Below are 19210 nucleotides of genomic sequence, written 5' to 3' on the forward strand. Positions count from 1 at the left end.
CTGCCAGCTTAACACCCAGGACATGGGGCTGGGATGGTCTAGATCTCGGGAACGTCAGCTTGTCTAAGACCCTTGAGTGGACACCTCTTTTCCCAGGCCATCTGGGGGGTAACCGGGCTGGTGGGAAGCTTCGTTAACTGGAATTCAGGCCATTACGAAAATATTTTAAGTTATGGGATTTCCTCTGAAAATTTTGCCTCTTACTAATTACATTGAAAAGAAAGTAACATTCCTTTGTATAGTATAGAACCCATGCATATTCAATTTCATACATTTTCAACCATAATAATTTTATTGAAAACAATTGACATTCTATTTATTTATTCCATTTACTATTTGGCCTTAATTATTCAACAGCAATTTTGGTTATGTGTTTTCCTCATGGGTTTTTTCCTATCCCATTGGTATTTATATTATATATGTATAAAGTTTGAAGACACAACTTTGTGCTACAATGTTTTTGTTTGTGATTCGACCCAGCCTCCTTCCCATGCCCTTAGATATAAACAAAGCAATAACAATAGGCTTCCTGGGCACCTTCTTTGCTGTTTCTTGGGATGCCTGCATCTGCACAACATCCGTGGCTTCCCTCCAGCGGCTGCCCACTGCTGGTGTTCAAGGCGTCAGGCACCCTCACCTATATTTTTTGCACTTATAATTTATTTTCAATAAACATTATTCTACAGATTCCCCCAAGGCCTTTGCCAATTAATCACCTGACACCTGTCCTAGTATTAAAAGATGCTACTGTTGCCAAACAATAATGGGGTTCTGCTGCCCGCCACCCAACAGGCAAACTCCAGAGGCAGAGGTTTGGTAACAGGAAAGGGGTCGTTTGTTCAATGGCTATCCAATGTTTAAAAAATGGCAGGCTTCCACCTAAGAGCCCATTCCTTCTAAAACACCCAGAAAAAAAATAACCTCATCACCTTTTGCGAGATTAGTTCAGAGCTGTGCCTGGAATTCCACCTCCCATTTAAAGTATCATCCTTGGGGAAATGTAGCGTGATCACTCAGGAGCTTAGCTTGTTCCCAGTCGCAGTCATATTTCAGCATATTTCTGGAATCTGTGCATGGCTTGTGCAACCACGCCACCGCCACCACTTCCCACGCTGGGCGGGGCCTGGGACGCTGCCAGACCACGCGGTCTCCAGGGCCCACTGGTCTGGGAACCTCGGGGCCCAACAAGGAAAGCAAGCAGAAGGAGAAGGGGCGAGTCTCTCTCTACCCTCCATTTAAATTTCCCAGCCCAAAATTCCATGTGCTCCAGAAGCAAGTAGGAGGGGTTCTTCCCTCTGTCCAAACATTATACAGGCCTGGCACCCACTCCGTGGAGGGGCCTCTGCCTGCCACCACCTCAACCTCCACAGTACACGTGCTGCTGTGACCTCTCCAACCTACACAACCTCCGCGCAAGCTTCATCCTGCTGCGTGCATCACACGCCACACTGCTCAGCTGCCGAGCCAACGTGAGCTGACGCACTGGTTGGTTCACCCTTTACCCTGCGGAGGGAAGCCTATCTCGTGTCGTGCTGCGGCCTCACCCCAGATGCCTTCGGTGTTTCCTCTGGCCCCTCCCTCACTCTGGGGCCTGGGCTCTCACGCACCTCCTCAGGGGTCCCTTCCTCTCCCCGGCAGTCTCAGCAGATCTCCCTGCATCACTACCTGCCTTCTTACGGCGAGGAAGTAAATTAGTGGGGAAAGGCTTGCTTTTCTTGATACTTGCTCGATTCCTGTCTAAGCATTTTAGTTCAAGAATGATTTACTATATTCATTTTAGTTTCTTTTGTAGTTTTCTACTCGGGACTTATTCTTCAGTCACAAGGAGGGGAAGTACTGTGTGTATGTGTGCGTGTGTGTTTATATAAATGCACACTAGATAAACACATGCATATTAAACAGAGTGCGTCGAGAAGCATTTGGGAATAAGCATATGTTATGTTCCCTGTTCCATTTTCTCTTGCTTTAACATCACAACCGGAGGAGAACTGTGGGGACCCCATCCTGACCTTTTTTAGTTCTTAATTAGAGTTAATTTTTTTTCATTAAAAACTGTCAGTATTATTTACATAAAAAATGTCCAGGAAGCTAGAAAACTGAGAAAAAGTTGTGATTCCTTAAAAACAACTGGATTGAGCTGTCCAAAAAGATGCCCCCCCCCACCGTTTCCCCCTCCCCGAGTCTGAAGGGTTCGGGGGTGGAGCCTATTCTTGTTTGTTGTTGTTGTTGTCATTGTTGTTGTTGTTGTCATTGTTGTTGTTGTTACCACCGAGTTCCGCTGTGAACTGCGGGCTGAGCTGCACCCGAGTGCGCACCCACCAGCCCCGTCCTAATTAGAGGCTGCTTAATAAAACCGGACTGTGCTGCCCGCAGGTTTTTGACCTTTGTTCCCCGACTGTCTCCCATGAACCCCCTTGCCCTACCGTGCTGGAAACCTAAACTTTAGGAATTCACTGATTCTGGTTCCATTTGTGGACCTGCTGAGCTTGCTCTAGCCCTCTAGGAGGTTTCCTTGTGCTAATAACCATCTGTCACTGCCCATTTTTTACTGCAGCAGCTTGTACTGCTGGAGACCAAGGCAGGGCCCTAAGCGAACTGCTTGGATCCTGAAATCAAAGAGTGATCGTTAAGTAACATACCCTCAACATCTTTGCCATATAAAACTTCAGAGTTACATTAGGTGTAGCACTTTAACCTTTGCCATGTTGAAGAGGTAATGATCTCCGAGTTTGGCTTCCATCCCTCAAGGGCCCATAAAACGCCGTGTGGATGCCAGGTGATAGATCACAGGCTTACAATATGTACTCCTGGTTCCGTACCTCTCTTACTTTAAAAAACACACGGCAGCTGGTAAATGACATCACATCAGGGTCAGTCTGCTTCTACGCCTCCCCTCGCCATGCTCCTCCAGCGGGAGGATCCTCTGCCCTGAGCAGCCCAGGATCCTGCACCTGCTGTCGGAGATGGTCTGTGGGGCAGCGCCCTCTATCCGGAGTTCTCAGAAAGCACTGACCACCAGAGCCACCTGCTTTTCAGTGTATATCGAAGGCAAAAGCAAAAAGAAAACATCCAAAAGAAAACCCTAGTGCATATGGTGTTGTTAGGAAAATTTAAGTAATTCAAGTCTTTTTATATGGAGATCTTAGGATTTGGGAACACGTTAACTACTGAAAGGTCACATACCCAATACGACTCTGTATTATCTTAGCCCCAAGGAAAACATCTGATGGAATTTTAGAAACGTAAGCAGCAAATTCTATTACCGTAAATATCACTGCGTGCTATTCATCTCTCTTCATTCCCCTATCCTTCCTTCCTTTCCTACTTTTTATTGTTCCCCTCCTTTTTCTCTTTCTTCTTATGTTCCCATCCTTAAATGTTTTTCTCTTTGAACACCATGTAATTTCTGTCCACCACCTCAGAAAGGCAAATTTCTAGAAAGAGTAGTCTATACAGCATGGGACAAAAGTCGGTTTACAGTTCAAACACAAGTAAATAATGCAATAATTAATGGGTAATAATAATGAGTAAATTCTGTGTTCCTCAGACTCACAACTGTAAACCTACTTTTGCCCTACTCTGTGTACTCACTTTCATTTCTCTCCCCTCCTATTAACTCATGAAGCCACCGAAATGTGGTTTTCATCTTTAGCAACCTGCTAACATTTTTTTTACTAAAATCACAAATGATACTGCTCCTAATTTAGAAATTTAGTAGATGGTTCTGATTTCTTATTGGTCTTTTCTGCATTGTCTGGGCTTGTGGGTTATTTCCTCCACTGTAAACCTCTCTATTTTTTTTTAAGTTCAGTGCTGCAAGCTGTCCTTACAGCTCACTAACCACCCTCCCCTGTCTGCCTCCCTCGTGGGCTCCACCCATCTGCCGGTGTTGAAGAAGGGCACTGCGCTTGTTCCGTACAAACATGAGAGAGCACAGTCACGAGCCCTGCAAGACGTGCACACACACACAGTTAGACGACAAGGAGGGGGCAAGCTCAGGACCACAGGAGACACCCCGTGTGGTGAAGAGAAAGAATTGATGCAGAGTATGGGTGGGAGTACCTCTGGAAGCATCCTGGCTGTACAGAACACATGGGCATCTGAGGTTTGCAGGAGGCATTTGGATCTTAGCACTGATGCTCACAGGGCCCTGGGCGAGCTACTTGAGTGCAATGAGCACTTCATGGGAATAGTAATACTGACCTCATAGGATTGTCAAGAGAATTAAGGAAAACAAATTAAGTCACTTTTTGTTGGTATGTAGTATGTGCTTCATGAGTATGTGTACCTGTTCCTTGTTTCAGAGAGAAGGGGCATCTTGAGAGACTTGTAAATAATGAAGCACTGTTTGGATACGCAGAAAGAGGAAGGACATTTTAGGGGAGAGTTACGGAAGGACAGAGGACTAGGGAGGAGGATTAGCTATAATGCACTTGTGTGAGTGCGTGGCACCTGAGGGAGGAAAATGTGGGCAGTAACTAAAGGGGGGAAAATTTGAACAGGTAGATTGTGGCCACAAAATTATTTTAGGGTGAAGATAAATGGTTCGACTTACTTATTTTATATTTATATATTAAGTATATACATATATATATTTAGTATATGTCATATATATTCCAACTTTGATTAAAATATTATTCAAATATAATATCTTCTTGAACTTCACTGTCTTCTCCAATACACAGGAATGAACAATAAGAAGCAAAACAGATCATTAAATTACATGGTACGTTAAAGGTGAAAAGGGTTATAAAGAAAAGCAGAGTGTGCTGGGCTGAGAATGACAAGCAGATGCAATTTGAAATAAAGTGTTTAGGAAAGGCTCCTCTGAGGAGGTGACACTGGACAAACACTTGAGTTGGGTGTCTATGGGAAAGGTTTTCCAGGAAGCGGGAATAGCCATTGCGAAGTCCCTGAAGCAGGGGGTGTTCCTGGCAGGTATGAGGAGCAGCAAGGAGGCTGGGGCAGAGCTGTGGGGAGGGCCGTGATGGGCGGTGGAAGATGAGGTCGGAGGCTGAGCGGGGCCTGATTACAGAGGGCCTGGTAGGACCCTGAGGATGATGCCGTTCACCTTCAGTGTGCTGAGAAGCCACTGCGGTCTCGAACAGCAGAGGGGATGACATGATCTAACTTAACTGCTACCATGGCCACCCACTGCCGCGTGAAAGAGGAAGCTCTTGGGCCGCTTTGTCTCCTCTCTCCCCCATCCACGCCTGAAGCAGCAGAGGGAACTCTGGGAGAGGAGTGGGAGAGCTGAGGAGAAACAGTGAACACCCCACCTCTACCTCCTCCTCCCCTCTGTGGTGGTCTGCTAAGCCCAAGCTGAGAAGGAAAGTATCAGATGTCTAGATGGTTAGATGAGACTTTGACTAAAGTCAGAATGGTACCCAGAAAAGGTATGGGGCCTGGTGCCTTAGTTAGGATTCTGCAAAGGAATACACCAACAAGATAGATATGGTAGTGGCTATAGATACAGATATTGATATAAGAGATTTACTGTAGGAATTGGCTCACGTGGTAATAAAGGCCAAGAAGCCCCATGATCTGCTGTCTGCTAGCTGATGAACAAGGAAGTTGGTAGTATAATTCAGTTCAAGTCCAAGGGCCTGAGAAGCAGGGGTCTGCTAATGTAACTCCCAGTCCAAGGTCAAAGACCTGAGATCCAGGGGGCCACTGGTGTCAAGTGCTAGAGTTCAAAAGTCCAAGAACCACAAGCTTAATGTCCTAGAACAAGAAAAGATGACGCTCCAGCTCAGAAAGACAAGAAAAGATTTTATCCTTTCTCTGCCTTTTTGTTCCCTCTGGGCCCCCACATGGCTGATGTCGGCCCACCTTGGTGAGGGTGGGTCTTCTGTACTCAGTCTACTGAATCAAATGCTAATCTCTGCCAGAAACACCCTCACAAATACACCCAGAAGTAATGTTTACCAGCTCTCTGGGTATGCCTTAGAACAGTCAAGTGGGCGCTAAAGTTAACCATCACCCAAGATTTCATCTGGGTGCAAAGAAGAATAATTTGAAGAGTTTGCCAAAAGGTGGGGGTGTAAAAAACATCCAGTTCTCATTTAATTTCTTCTATGTTGAGTCCCGCCTCATTTAATAGATGAGTTGTATACACTTATACACCATCATAGATATGTAGTAATAACAAATTATACAATAAATATAATAAGTGGTCAGTCCTGTTCTATTGTAGATAAAAATATCAATGGAGGACACTGCAGAGGATAGTGGGACACCACAGAGGATGGTTCTCCGACTTGGAGAACTCAGCAAAGGCAGGATCATGCGTAGCCACTGCCAGTGCCAATGGAGTGCAGGTGGTCAGTGAGCAGTGGAGATGGAGAAATAGATGGCAATGTGAAGGGGGTGGCTGGTATGCTTGACATTTCTGTGATAGAAAACATGGGACAGAAGTACAGAGCAGCCAGAATTGAGGCTCTCAAGATCTGTCCCACACAGGTACAAGAGGGGAGGAAGGTAAGAGCATCCTGAGACCAACCAACTAGCAAAGGAGGGGCAGGGAAGAGAATGACAGAGATGCCCCAGGTGGAAAGAGGAAGCGAGTTATTTTTGTTACAGACCAAAGGGGAGTGGTCCAGCACAGTGACGCTGGAGTGTCTGAGTACCCCCAAGAAGACTTATGAAAAGGGCATTTTACTTCTAAATCAGGCAATCATGTTGTAAAATTATAAAGGACAGAAAATAAAGGAACTGAGACAACTGACAGACTGTGGAACAGGTGTGTGCATTCTTAGTACAGTCATGCATTCTAAAAAGAACTGCTAAAAAGTCAGTCCTCTTGGTGAAGCAAAGCAAGATTGAGTGGAAATTTAAGAATATTCTAATCCTGGACTGGCAGGGGATGAGCAGAATCATCAGCAAAACCTCCCCCTGATCAGTTCCTGGGATGCAGAGATGATAAGCGGAAATGCTCTGCCACACAGCAAGGTGATAGTTTGAAGGCACCTGGCTTTCTAAAATTTCTCTCTTCATAATAAGTTTATTTATTGCAGAAATAGTTTCAACTGGAAACCTTAATGGCCTCGTCAGCTCTGAACACATACTGGATGCAAAAGCAGCACCCCACAATAGGAATTTCTAATCCCCCTCTTTCTTTGTTGCTTTTCCAGTGCCCAGATTTAGGCACATGAGCAGGACAGGGGCCCTGCTACTGGAATTGAAATTAGAATGAAGTGGGGATGGCTAAGGTGGGAGGAGTGGCAGGGGGAAGTGGAGACAACTGTACTTGAACAACAATAAAAACAAAAGTTAAAAAAAAAAAAGAATGAGGACCTAGAACCCGGAAGATGGAGCCAAGCATGCGGGGCCGGGCAGGCTCCCTGGACTTGCAGGGCACAAGATCCTTCACCGATGACGTGGGCTGGAGGCGCAGGGAAGGCAGCGGTGGCAGAGCCTGTGGAGCGCAGCAGCCGTGGACCAAGCAGACAGAGTGGCTGGGAGTTTGGATCCTTCCTTCCAGCAGGGACTGACTGGCTGTGCCCTGAACCCATTTTCCTTCCTCCTGGGCATGTGGGTGCTGACCCCATGCGCCTGAGTGCTGGCCAAAAGAATGTGAGCCGAGGGATGTCCTGGTTGCTAAAACCTCCCTCGGCATCCTCCACATTTGCTAGCTGCATTTGAGAGCACTATATGCCACCGTGAGATCCATCATTCACTCATTCATTTCTTCATTCATTCACTCATTTCTTTCATTCACTCTCTGAGAACCAGATCTGAAGGTAGAGCCTCTTCAAGTAACTTCCTCACGTGACCTTTTATAAGTCTGGTTTGTGACCAAGGAGGTAATAAATAAACCATTGCTACCCCCCATTAAGACACCACAGAATTAGACGACATTCTTATGGTACTTCCATTGTACCTCCTGCAGTGGCCATAGTGTAAAGCACTATGTATTACAGCCCATTTTTTATTCTTTTCCCTTCAAAAGTCATTCTTAGGAGTACTCACTCTGCAGTGGGTGCTTGTGAAAACTTATGCCGTGATAAGTGCAAAAATGTAGGCTTATAGCTAAATTCAGGCTGTAACTAATTTAAACCTCATTCTTCAGTTAGGCAGCCTGAATCTTCTTATTGATATACAGGGAGTGGCTGCCGATAATAGACACATTAGCATAAGCCCAAAGGTAACTTGGCAGTGCATGCTGAGGAATGGGGAAAATATGAGACAGTTCCAAGGAATTCTCAAGATATTTTTGCAATTCTAGGCATATATTGTTTTTTTGTTATTTCAGTGTTTTTATCCTAAGAAGATCCTTGAAAGCAGACGCAGGCATGCCCTGGGTATGTCCATGCAGGAGACCTTTCCCAGAATCCCTTCTTCTGAGGTCCTTTCACGGACATGTTCTCTCAGCACCAGCCAGCTGTCCGACTCCTGTGATTAGCTTCAGATCTCTTTAAATACAGTTTGTGATGCCCCAAGATAATTGATAAAGAAGGGGGGAAACGATCGTACCTCATGAGTACCAAGATTCATAAATACTAATTACAAAATGTAATTTTTTTTAATTAAATTCCTCTTGAAGTAGGGTTGCACAGAGAACAGTTTGTTGGTAGCCTTCCTGAGGCCACAAGAGCGTTTAAATACTTTTGCCCTGTGGCGGGGAGGGGGAACCATCCCTGGTGCTGGCATCCTAATCAGGGTGCACACTGGGAAATGCTGCTTCCCAGGCTCCTGCCACCCCCTCTTCTGGAGAAGTGTGGGGCAGAGGCGAGGTGGTGAGGGGACGCACAGGCAGAGGCAAAAGCTGCCGTGTCCTCATCCCCTTGTACATGAGATTTCATTGTAGATACTGTTGCCCATCAAACGCATTGGTGGATGGAAGTGTCACGTGTTCCTTCGCAGATGTTATTTCCGATGAGGCCACAGGCAGCAGGGAGAGGATGTGGCGTGCATTTTCCTCTTCACTTGGTAGCGTCCCATCTCCCAGCCGTCATTTGCAAAGCAACATTACTTGCATAACAATTGAGCCAATCTGATATTTTAGGTTATGATGTCAAGATATATTATCCTGCAGCCTACTGACTTCAAAAACAACCAAAGACAGGAAGTGATTAGGGCCAAGTCGGGATTGAAAAGGACCTAAGGGAATGTCATTCATTGTGAGGATCTTAAAAGCTTCTAATGACCTATTACTCCCAACAATAACTGCTACTCTGTCTATTGAATTTATTTTTTGCTAAACAAGCTTTGCGTTTAATGATATCTTTCTCTACGACCTAAGAAAGACCCGCAAAAATTTATTTCGCAATGAAATACTTGGTCAACAATTCATCATGCAGACATCCTCTGTGCGTCTGCCACCATGTTTAGCATTATATATTAAATGTGTTTATGAATTCTCCTGCTAAGATTCTTATCTGTTTAAGATTATTTGACAGGCTATATCTTAGAGGCCAAATGTCATCTTTGATTTTCTAAATATATTTTATATTCTTAAACCAAAGATGTTGTCCCTGAATATCTTCATGGCACAGAATGCATTGAGCAAAGCACGGAATTAAGGTAAATCTGAAAATAACAGCAGTGGCTGTCATCAGATTACAGTGTTTCTTAAGATAAGACATGCCATGAACAATCTTACTGCCCTCCTTCGTCTATGATAGCGGAGGCCTTGCTTGTTTATCTGTGGCTGCACCTCCAGGTCCATAGCAGTTATTCAGTAAATACTTATCGGATGGATGGGTGGGTGGGTGGATGGATGGGTGGGTGGATGGGTGGGTGGGTGGATGGGTGGGTGGATGGATGGATGGATGGGTGGATGGGTGGATGGGTGGGTGGATGGATGGATGGATGGATGGATGGGTGGATGGATGGGTGGATGGATGGGTGGATGGATGGATGGGTGGGTGGGTGGGTGGATGGGTTGGTGGGTGGATGGATGGGTGGATGGATGGGTGGGTGGATGGATGGGTGGGTGGATGGATGGGTGGGTATATGTGTGTGATGTGGGGCTGGAGGTTGTGCTTTTTCTGTGAGCACAGGCTTAAGCCAGGCTGTTTTGAATTACCGAGCTTTACAAACATTTACTGGAAGTCAGTGTCCTACTGTTTATGTGAAAAAGTGAAAGTGCAGAGGGCTAATGAGTGCTTAGGAGAATGACGCTGCTTCCCATTAAATGAAGCCAGTTTATTGTGGGGTTAGAAAACAAGTTAAAGTTTGAAGTTGCTTTTCCCCAAATGGTCATGGTCTTTCAAATTAAAGGGGCATCCTGGAAATTGAAGAATAAATAAAAACGTAGGAAAGTTCCTGGATCTGATTCAGCGAGTGAAGAGTCCTTTTCAGTGGGGGTGTTCACAAGGATGGAAATGAACACAAAGGCAAAAGTGGCAGCCACTGCGCAATGCCTTCCGGTGTGAGTTTCCGAGAGGACAAATCACTTCCACACAGACTCGACTGTACAAATAGGTCGGCTCAACCCCAAGGAAGGCTAAGAATAGGGCTGGAAAGTAGCAATAATGAATTATTCTGCTGAGTTTATTAATATTTGGACAGAAAAGGATGGATTCGTTTTAGAGGTAGGCATCATTTTAACATGCACATTATAGGTGGTGGCTTTTTTTTTCAGCAGAAATAAATGTAGCTGTCCCCTAACGGGAGCAATTTCCCTTCATATTTCTTGCAGCTCTTGTCCCATGAGGCGACAGATGAGTGTGTGATAGCAATACTGATTCCAGTGCTGAGACGCCATCTGATCCACCGGGAGAGCTGGTAGATTCAAATCAATGTCAGCCCGTGCCTTCTGGGCAGCGGTCTTTCAGTACAGGGTTTGCTCTGCCGATCAGAAAAACAGCTGGTGACTCGCAATATGTTATACAAAAGACCTTTTAAATGTTTTGTTGTTTCCAGCTATGAAGTAGTGTGAGTCACTTCAAATAATTTTTTTTTTATTTGTGGGACTGTTCAACTGAGCAAAATCCTGTTAAGCAACTGATAAAAATGCAATACCAACTTAAACTGGTGTCTGCAGGATTCTGAGGCTGATAAGTGGCTGGGAATAAGCCTCTGCCTGCATATATGTTATTTTAAATAGAAACACTTTATCTAAGGAAAACCTTTTTAAAAAAAAATCTAGTCCTGAAATTGCCTATAAAATGCAAGTATATGCTAAAACAAGTAATCCTTTTGAAACTTGTGAGTTTCAAAATTTTAGGAAAATAAGAACTTTCACACAGGTCTGTTGTTAAGTTTCAGGATGAAGATATTAATTTCCGGTGAATGTTGTTTGCATATGGCAGAATTGAAGGATGTGTCTTTGTTTTGGGTCAAGTTTTTTTCCCCATAAAGGATATATAATAATTCCCATGAATGCAAAAAAACATATTTCCGTTTTGGGGAAGTACTCAATGCTTTAACCCCAGAAACTAAACTTGTTCCTCTCCGTTCTTTTGGTTTTTATATTTTTTAGGCTTTTTTGCATGAAATTTCTTTCTCATTAAAAAAAAATATTTTACTCCCTGCCCTGTAATCCAGCTTTATGGTCACAATCCCAGTCATTTGTGCAGAAACACTATGTCTAGATAAGGAGGCACAGAGAAAGCTGGCAAGACTTTTGGAAGGTCTAGACTGACTACAGCAGAATGGATTTGAACTTTCCCGAGTGTTAAGTGGATTTTGAAGTCTACAAATGGCTATTTACTGTCAAATTGGTATCCCAAATCTGATGAGATTGCCCAAATTTCCACACCAAACCATCAGAACTGCCAACGCCAAAATGATGGTCCCAGTGCATCAATTCAGTGCCTATTTACAGTTTCCAAAGTGTTTTCCATAGCCCTCTGTTGAATACTTTGATAAAATAGCTAAGTGAATGTCAGCCATCCCACATGTCTCTGTAGATGAAGAACTATGTGAAGTACTATCATATTCATTATTTCTCAGATATGTGTTGAGACTGTGGTCTTATTAAAGAGGAGTCTCTATATTTGACAGCAATCATAATTAGCAGTTGTTCAGAGTGGAAAGAGTTTTGATTGACTGATTGATTGGTTGGTTGATTTGGCTGTGCTTCAGGCCTTGTCAGCATGGATAAAATATCTCACTGAGTTCATTCATCTTGCATAGCTATTTTTATATGGACTTAATATTTTATGAATTCTAATAACCACCATACACAATGGCTACTGAATAAATAACAAAGCAATTTCTTGAGGAAGATGAGACTTAAAGGAAGATAAAGAATACCAGACCAAAAAAAACATTTCCTGAAGTGTGTCCAGGAACACTAATTCTTGGAGAAATTAATAGGATTGGGAGTAAAAAATAAGTAACCTAGTTATATAAGCCATTACTATACTCTCCTTACTTTACAATTGATCAGAACTTTTAATATGCTGTGAACATTGTAAATCTGGAAAAATTAGATCTAGTATGCATGCTCCCAACTTGTTTAATGAAATGTCTAATGAGAGGGAAGTGGGGAAGGGTGGGGGGGAATGGATTGGGAGTAAAAAGGAGAAAACTGTATTTGAACAATGATTAAAAAAATAAAAAAATAAAATAAATAAAATAAAATCAGTAACTTCCTTTAAAAAAAAAAAAGAAATGTCTAGTCTGCATCTGATGCCCTAATTTGTTTTCCAAGACTATTTTGAAAAGCAGCCTTCTGTGATGCTTGCTTGGTAAATACAGACTTGACAACTATGCTGTAGTAATAAATAAACATTACTTACAAATAAAATTAAATATCAGTTGGAACAACTGGACATTCACATGCAGAATAGTAGATCTAGGTACACATCTTACACCACTTGCAAAAGTGAACTCAAAATGGATGATGAGCGTAAATGTAAAACCTAAGACTAGGAAACTCCTAGAAGATTACAAAGGAGAAAATCTAGATGACCTTGGGTTTGGTGATGACTTTTTAGATAGAACATCACAGGCACAATGAATGAAAGAAATAATTGATAAGGTGGGCTTCATTAAAATTAAAAATATGTAGAGTTGTTCTACACAACACGTTGTCAAATGAATGACAAGACAAGCCACTGGTTGGGAGAGGACATTTCCAAAAGATATACGTGATAGAGACTGTTATCCAAAATACAAAAAGAACTCTTAAAATCCAACAAATAAAGAACTAGATTTAAAAATAAGGCAAAGACCTTAAGAAATATTTCCTTCATCAGCCACTGTGAGAGGACCTCCCACCATATCTGCAATGAGTGGTCACCCAGAACTGCTGCAGCTTCCTGACCATGAGGAAAAAGCAGATGTACAGCACCGAACCCAATAATCTGAAGACCCACCACTCCCTGTGCTACAACTGAGCTGATTCACCACCAGAAGGTAGACGTGCAGCCAGCAGCCGACAGCAAAGGTGTGGTGGTCATCATGAAGCAGAGATTCGGCCATCGAAAGCCAGCCACGACCTACATGTGGGCCACCATCAACAAGAACACCTGGCCCATACTGAGCAGCATCTGTCACATGATCCGCAAGAACAAGTGCCGCCCAGATCTGCGCATGGCCACCATCCACAGGGCCAGCGCCATCCTGAGCAGCCAGAAGCCCTGATGGTGAGCCCACCCCACCAAGAGCTCCTGAGCACCCACCTGCCCCCAAAGCAATAAAGGTGTCAGCCAACTTTCTTAAAAAAGAGAAATAGGGAGAGAGAGACTCCATCAAAGAACATATACAGATGGCCAGTAAGCATACGAACAGATGCCCCACATCATATGTCATCAGGGAAATGCAAATTAAAACAATGAAATACCAATACACACCTACTGGAGTGGCCAGATCCACAGCACTGACAGCACCAAACTCGGGGGACGATGTAGAGCAGCCGAAACTCTCACTCATCATTGGTGGGAAGCAAAATGGTACTGCCCCCTTGGAAGATGATTTGGCGGTTTCTTATAACACTAAACATGCTCTTATGAGGGGGGACCCCCAAAATCAGAATTTATTTATTAAAAATTGCATATTTATTCTTAGATGTTTAAACTTCAGTCACCTTCAATACGCATTTGATGCAATACACCGATTGAGACATTTTTTTTTCCACCACTCAAAACAGTTTTTGAACTTGCCAATTTTGATACCTTTTAGTGCTTCTGCCATTTTTATGTTTCACCTCTCCCATATTGGCAGAATGTTTCCCTATGAAGAATTTTTTCATCCAGGGGGAAACAAAAAACAAAGTTACTCAGGACAAGATCAGGTAAATAGGGAGTATGGGGCACAGGGCTCATGCCGTTTTGGGTCAAAAACTGCTGAACACTCAGTGCGGTGTGGGCTGGTCGCTCAGAAATTACCCGTGATGAAATGGGCAAACACATCGAAAGAGTCTTCGAAAAAAATTCAGGGGGGCAGAACTCAGGGGAAGCCTGCACTTCAGCGGGCTGGCCCTCCAGAAGATAATTCCGGGTTTTCTGTGGGTCCCGCTTTGCACGTGATCCAGTAACTGTGCACTATATTGACTCAAAGGAGTCGAAACTGTATGCACACAAAAACCTGCACGTGGATATTTATAGCACTTCTATTTATAATTGTCAAAACGTGGAAGCAGCCAAGATGTTCTTCAGAAGGTGAGTGGATAAATAAACTGTAGTGCATCCAGACTATAAGATATTATGCAGCTGTAAAAAGAAATGACCTATCAAGCCATAGAAGAAGACATGGAAGAACCTTGAATGTACGTATGTTACTAATTATAAGAACCAGTCTAAAGAGTCTACTTACTGCATGATTCTAACTCCATGACATAGTGGGAAAGGCAAAACTATGGAAACATAAAAAGAACAGTGGCTGTCAGGGGTTGGGAGGAAGAAGGAAGGGATGAACGGACAGAGCACAGATGATTTTTGGGGGAAACTACTCTGAATGATACTATAATTTTAGATCTATGTCGTTATACATTTGTCCAAACCCACAAAATGTACAACACTGAGAGTGAGCTCCAAGGTAAACTGCGGTCTTTGGAAAACCGATGTGACCATGTATGTTCACCAACTACAGCAAATGTGCCACTCTCGGCGGGGTGTGCTGGTAATGGGGGAGGCCACGCGTGTGTGCGGGGAGGGAGCATATGGGATGCTTTGTACCTTCCTCAATTTTGCTAGGACCTCAACAGCTCTAAAATATAATGTTATTAAAAACAAAAATCCAAAATACAATACAATTTAAGAACTCAATGCTATGAAATATAATTTAATACAGTGTTTTTCATTTTGTTGGCTTTGCGAATTTTTTTATCTGTCACTTATTTAGGGCCTGCTATGTACCAGATACTGAGCTAGGTACTTTAATATATATTAAAATCAACAATAACCCTATGAAGTAGATGTTATTTTCCTCACTTAGTGGATAAGGAACTGAAGCTTTGAGTGGCTTAGTAACATTCCCAAGGTTGCAGACCCAGTCAGGGGTGAAGGTGGAATTCAGACTTAGGCTAGAACTGACTTTGTGAACAATAATATTCAAAAAAACAGACTAAGTAACATATGCAAAAATGTGTGTATGGTAGAGAGATGAACCAGTTTTCATCTGATTCTCGAAAGGATCTATGATCCAGCCCTGACCAGCGTGGCTCAGTTGGTTGGGTGATGACGCCACAAAGTGAAAGGTCATGGTTTGACATGATTTGTAGTCAGGCCACAGGACACATGTCTGGGTTGGGGTTCGGTCCCTGGTTGGGGCACATATGGAAAGCAACTAACTAATCAAGGTTTCTCTCTCATGCATCGATGTTTGTTTCCCTCTATTCCTCCCTCCCTTCTCCTCTCTCTAAAAATAAATAAATAAAATCATCTTTTTAAAAGATCTATGATCCAAAAAATTTCAAGAATGCCTGGATTCAGCTTTCAATCTAGAGGCCCAGAGCAGTGATGTGATTTCCTCAGCAACACACCACTAACTGGTGAAAGAACAGAAGCTAGAAACATGCTCTCCTGACTTCCACTTTGATGATAAGATGCTATATCATCATTGATAGCTTTCAGCTTAGTTAATTTCAGAAAATGAAGAAGAACAAAACTGCTGTTAAAAGTTTTAGAGCCATTTTGCTTGTAGATTAGGGGAATTTTCCATTAAATTCATTATTTTATGATGAAACACTGAGATTGTTTCATGCCCCAAAATGAGACTATAAATACAAAGGACATTAAAATATTTAAAACTATTTAAGTATCAAGGTGAGAGGGAAAACATAATGTCTAGGAAAAATAATTCAAACTGCCCTGGCTGGTGTGGCCTAGTGGATTGAGCACCAGCCTGCAAACAAAAGGGTCCCCAGTTTGATTCCCAGGCAGGGCACATGCCTGGGTTATGGGCTAGGTCCCCAATAGGGGATGCACGAGAGGCAAACACACATTGATGTTTCTCTCCCTCTCTTTGTCCCTCCCTTCCCCTCTCTAAAAATAAATAAATAAAATCCTTTTAAAAATTAATAATAAGCCCTGGCTGGCGTAGCTCAGTGGATTGAGCTCAGGCTGTGAACCAAAGTGTTGCAGGTTTGATTCCCAGTCAGGGTACATGCCTGGGTTGCAGGCCATGACCCCCAGCAACCGCACATTGATGTTTCTCTCTCTCTCTCTATCTCCCTCCCTTCCCTCTCTAAAAATAAATAAATAAAATATTTTTAAAAATTAATAACAGTAATTCGAACCAAGACATTTGAATAATCAAAGACTCAACTACAGTAAAAACAATTCTTGTATTCTTGTACAAGAATAATAGTCACCTCTGTAGTATGATTTAAGTTGCATCACTGTCTAAATGTCTATTCTTCCACATACATTATGTTAGATTAAGGCACTGTTGTTTAATAACACTCATTTTAGTGAGAATAACTCTGGAGTAGAAATATATAGAGCAGATTCTCAAACACTGAGCGCAGTGCGAGCTTGGACTTGGCATACCTCCTTTTACTGGTGTCAGGAAATACTAGAGATAAATGTTGATGGGAGGAGGCTCATGGAAATGGTCAGAAAATGAAAGAATACTGGAGGCAGATAGGCTAGTAAAAGCAGCAATAGTGAACAATAAATAGCATGTAGGGCACGTGGGAGATGTCAGAAGGGAGATCACCCAGTGGATATTGGCCCCAGGGGGAGATGTTGGATAGTACTAATGCCAGTTGACAGTATTTTACTCTTCAATGATATAATCCAATTTTAGGAACGCCCTCTTTACCATGGAGCAATGTATATTTACAGTCTTTTCAGCTTTTATAACTTGTTACACATCAAAAAACAAAAGGTTGGGAAGAGAAAAATATAGAGGACTGTAACTCTAACGCTGTCCTTGACCAGCCCTCCTCAGGTGTAGCAGCTGCTGTGCATGTGGACGAGAAGTGGTGGATGACTGGGAAATAAAATGAGCTGTTCCAGGGTGATGTCCTGAAATAGATAGAAGACTTGCAATTTCACACCGAGATCCACAGCCTGGCCTTGTTTTCTGGTTGCAAATCTGAAATGGCAGTAATCCATCTGTCAGCTTGACATCTTTTTATGCTCCCTTTCAATCACTCACAGAAAAACATTTTTCTCTAGATTGATTCTGATTTGGCAGCTTTCTTATCGCCTATCACGTTAAAGACATTAAAAGATAGCAACAAATTTCATTTTCTCTGATCCTCAGGGTTTGAAAGTTGGAATTTTACTCATTCTATTTGGTGCCCATGAACAGATAACTGACGAGTAAATGAATTGTGGAACAACTGTTCTGTGTGCCTGTACATAAATTCTAAGAGGTGATAGGATAGGTGTATCTATTCAACAAACAAACTGAGCACATAATAAAAAATTAAAGAGAGATATGCCTAAAAAGGAGATGTCATTCTGTGTTGAACAAGGCTGTGCAAGAAGCAGCAAGTCCCAGAATCTAACTGAGAATGAAGATGATGACAGTGCCTCGTGGAGATGCAACAAACCAATAGAACAGGCACCCAGTGCCAGGGAGATTCAGCTGGAAGCAAGTGATGGGTCACTTAGGGAAATCAGCTAAATGCGAAGGGCCAGGAGATTAATAGATGTTAAGGCACGTGGAGATAAAAGTCCAGGACATGATTCAGCAGCAGCAGCCATGTAACGAAGCAGGTTCATGGCCTCAGACCCTGCAGAGGAAAGTCTTTGTTTTCCGTGTCTTTGTATCTTGCTTATTGGGTTGAGATGACCCTGGGTTGTGCTTTATACACTAAAAAGGTCAATAACTGACTTGGAATTCTATGTTCTGGAAGAGATCTAGTCATATAATGCCAAAGTACCTATCAGAATGGCAACAGAAGATGGCCAGTGATGTCATGGACCCATAAACTAGTCAGAGTTCCTCTGTGTATCATGCCATGGAGCCAGGCTTGCTTTTGTGTCTTGGAGGGTAGCTTCATCAGCATGAACACGAGTGGTACAGAGATCCTCTACACCAGCGAGAGGGTCAAATCTTAAGAGGTACCATGTTTATTTCCTCATGTGGAAGTGAGGAGTGTTGTTTTTTTTGGTTTTCTTTGGTTTTGGTTGGTTTGTTCATTTGTTTTGTTTCTATTAAAGAGTTTCATTCTGCGATTCAGAAACAGTCATTTATTTCTGAAACTACATTCATTAAAAGTTTAGTTTCATTTTGATGATCTTCACATTCTTTTGGTCCCTCTTATTAGAATTTCAGTTACACTCTAATTCAGTTAACATCTATAAACTCCACATAAATATAAAATTAAGTAAGCTTGTTTATGGAAAGAGACCAACTCTAAAGTTCCATACTTTGCCTTTCAACTTTGCAGTCTGGTTCATGATACCTTGAATAACTTTGAAGTCAGCTGACAATTTGGAAACTTCTAAATTTTGTTTAGATTTGGAGACCTTCCAATTTCTTCTGATTAAAATTAATCATACCCCACCCCTTACCCATTGTACTGTTCTATGTTGTCATATAGCTATTTGCATGCGCGTGCACATATCTGTCACATCTCAGAGGCTGAAAGCTCTTCCGGACAGAGATGGGGTCATTCATTTTCAGACTCTCAGTAGCAAACACAAAGCCCAGTACCAAGCGTTCAGTGTCTCTAATGAATCGAGGAGAGTCAAGGTGATGTCACCACAGTAACAAGCAAGAGTAGCTTTTGTAAAGACAAGACTTTAAAATTTGGGAAATGAATGTCACCTCTCAAGGAGGAAGAAAGTGAGAGAAAAGATGAGGGAGAGGGAGAGAGAGAGGAAGAGGAAAGAAATGAAGAGGAGAGAAGAGGAGG

The 19210-nt window shown here is 42.7% G+C and overlaps 1 pseudogene; it reads left to right on the top strand.

Annotated features, from left to right (window-relative positions):
* The first annotated feature begins 7310 nt into the window (after positions 1-7310).
* Positions 7311-13539, top strand: LOC123821873 (annotated as a pseudogene).
* Positions 13540-19210: the final 5671 nt, after the last annotated feature.

This window comes from Phyllostomus hastatus, unplaced genomic scaffold (assembly GCF_019186645.2).
Source record: "Phyllostomus hastatus isolate PE091 unplaced genomic scaffold, TTU_PhHast_1.1 phas_contig_40, whole genome shotgun sequence".
NCBI lineage: Eukaryota > Metazoa > Chordata > Mammalia > Chiroptera > Phyllostomidae > Phyllostomus > Phyllostomus hastatus.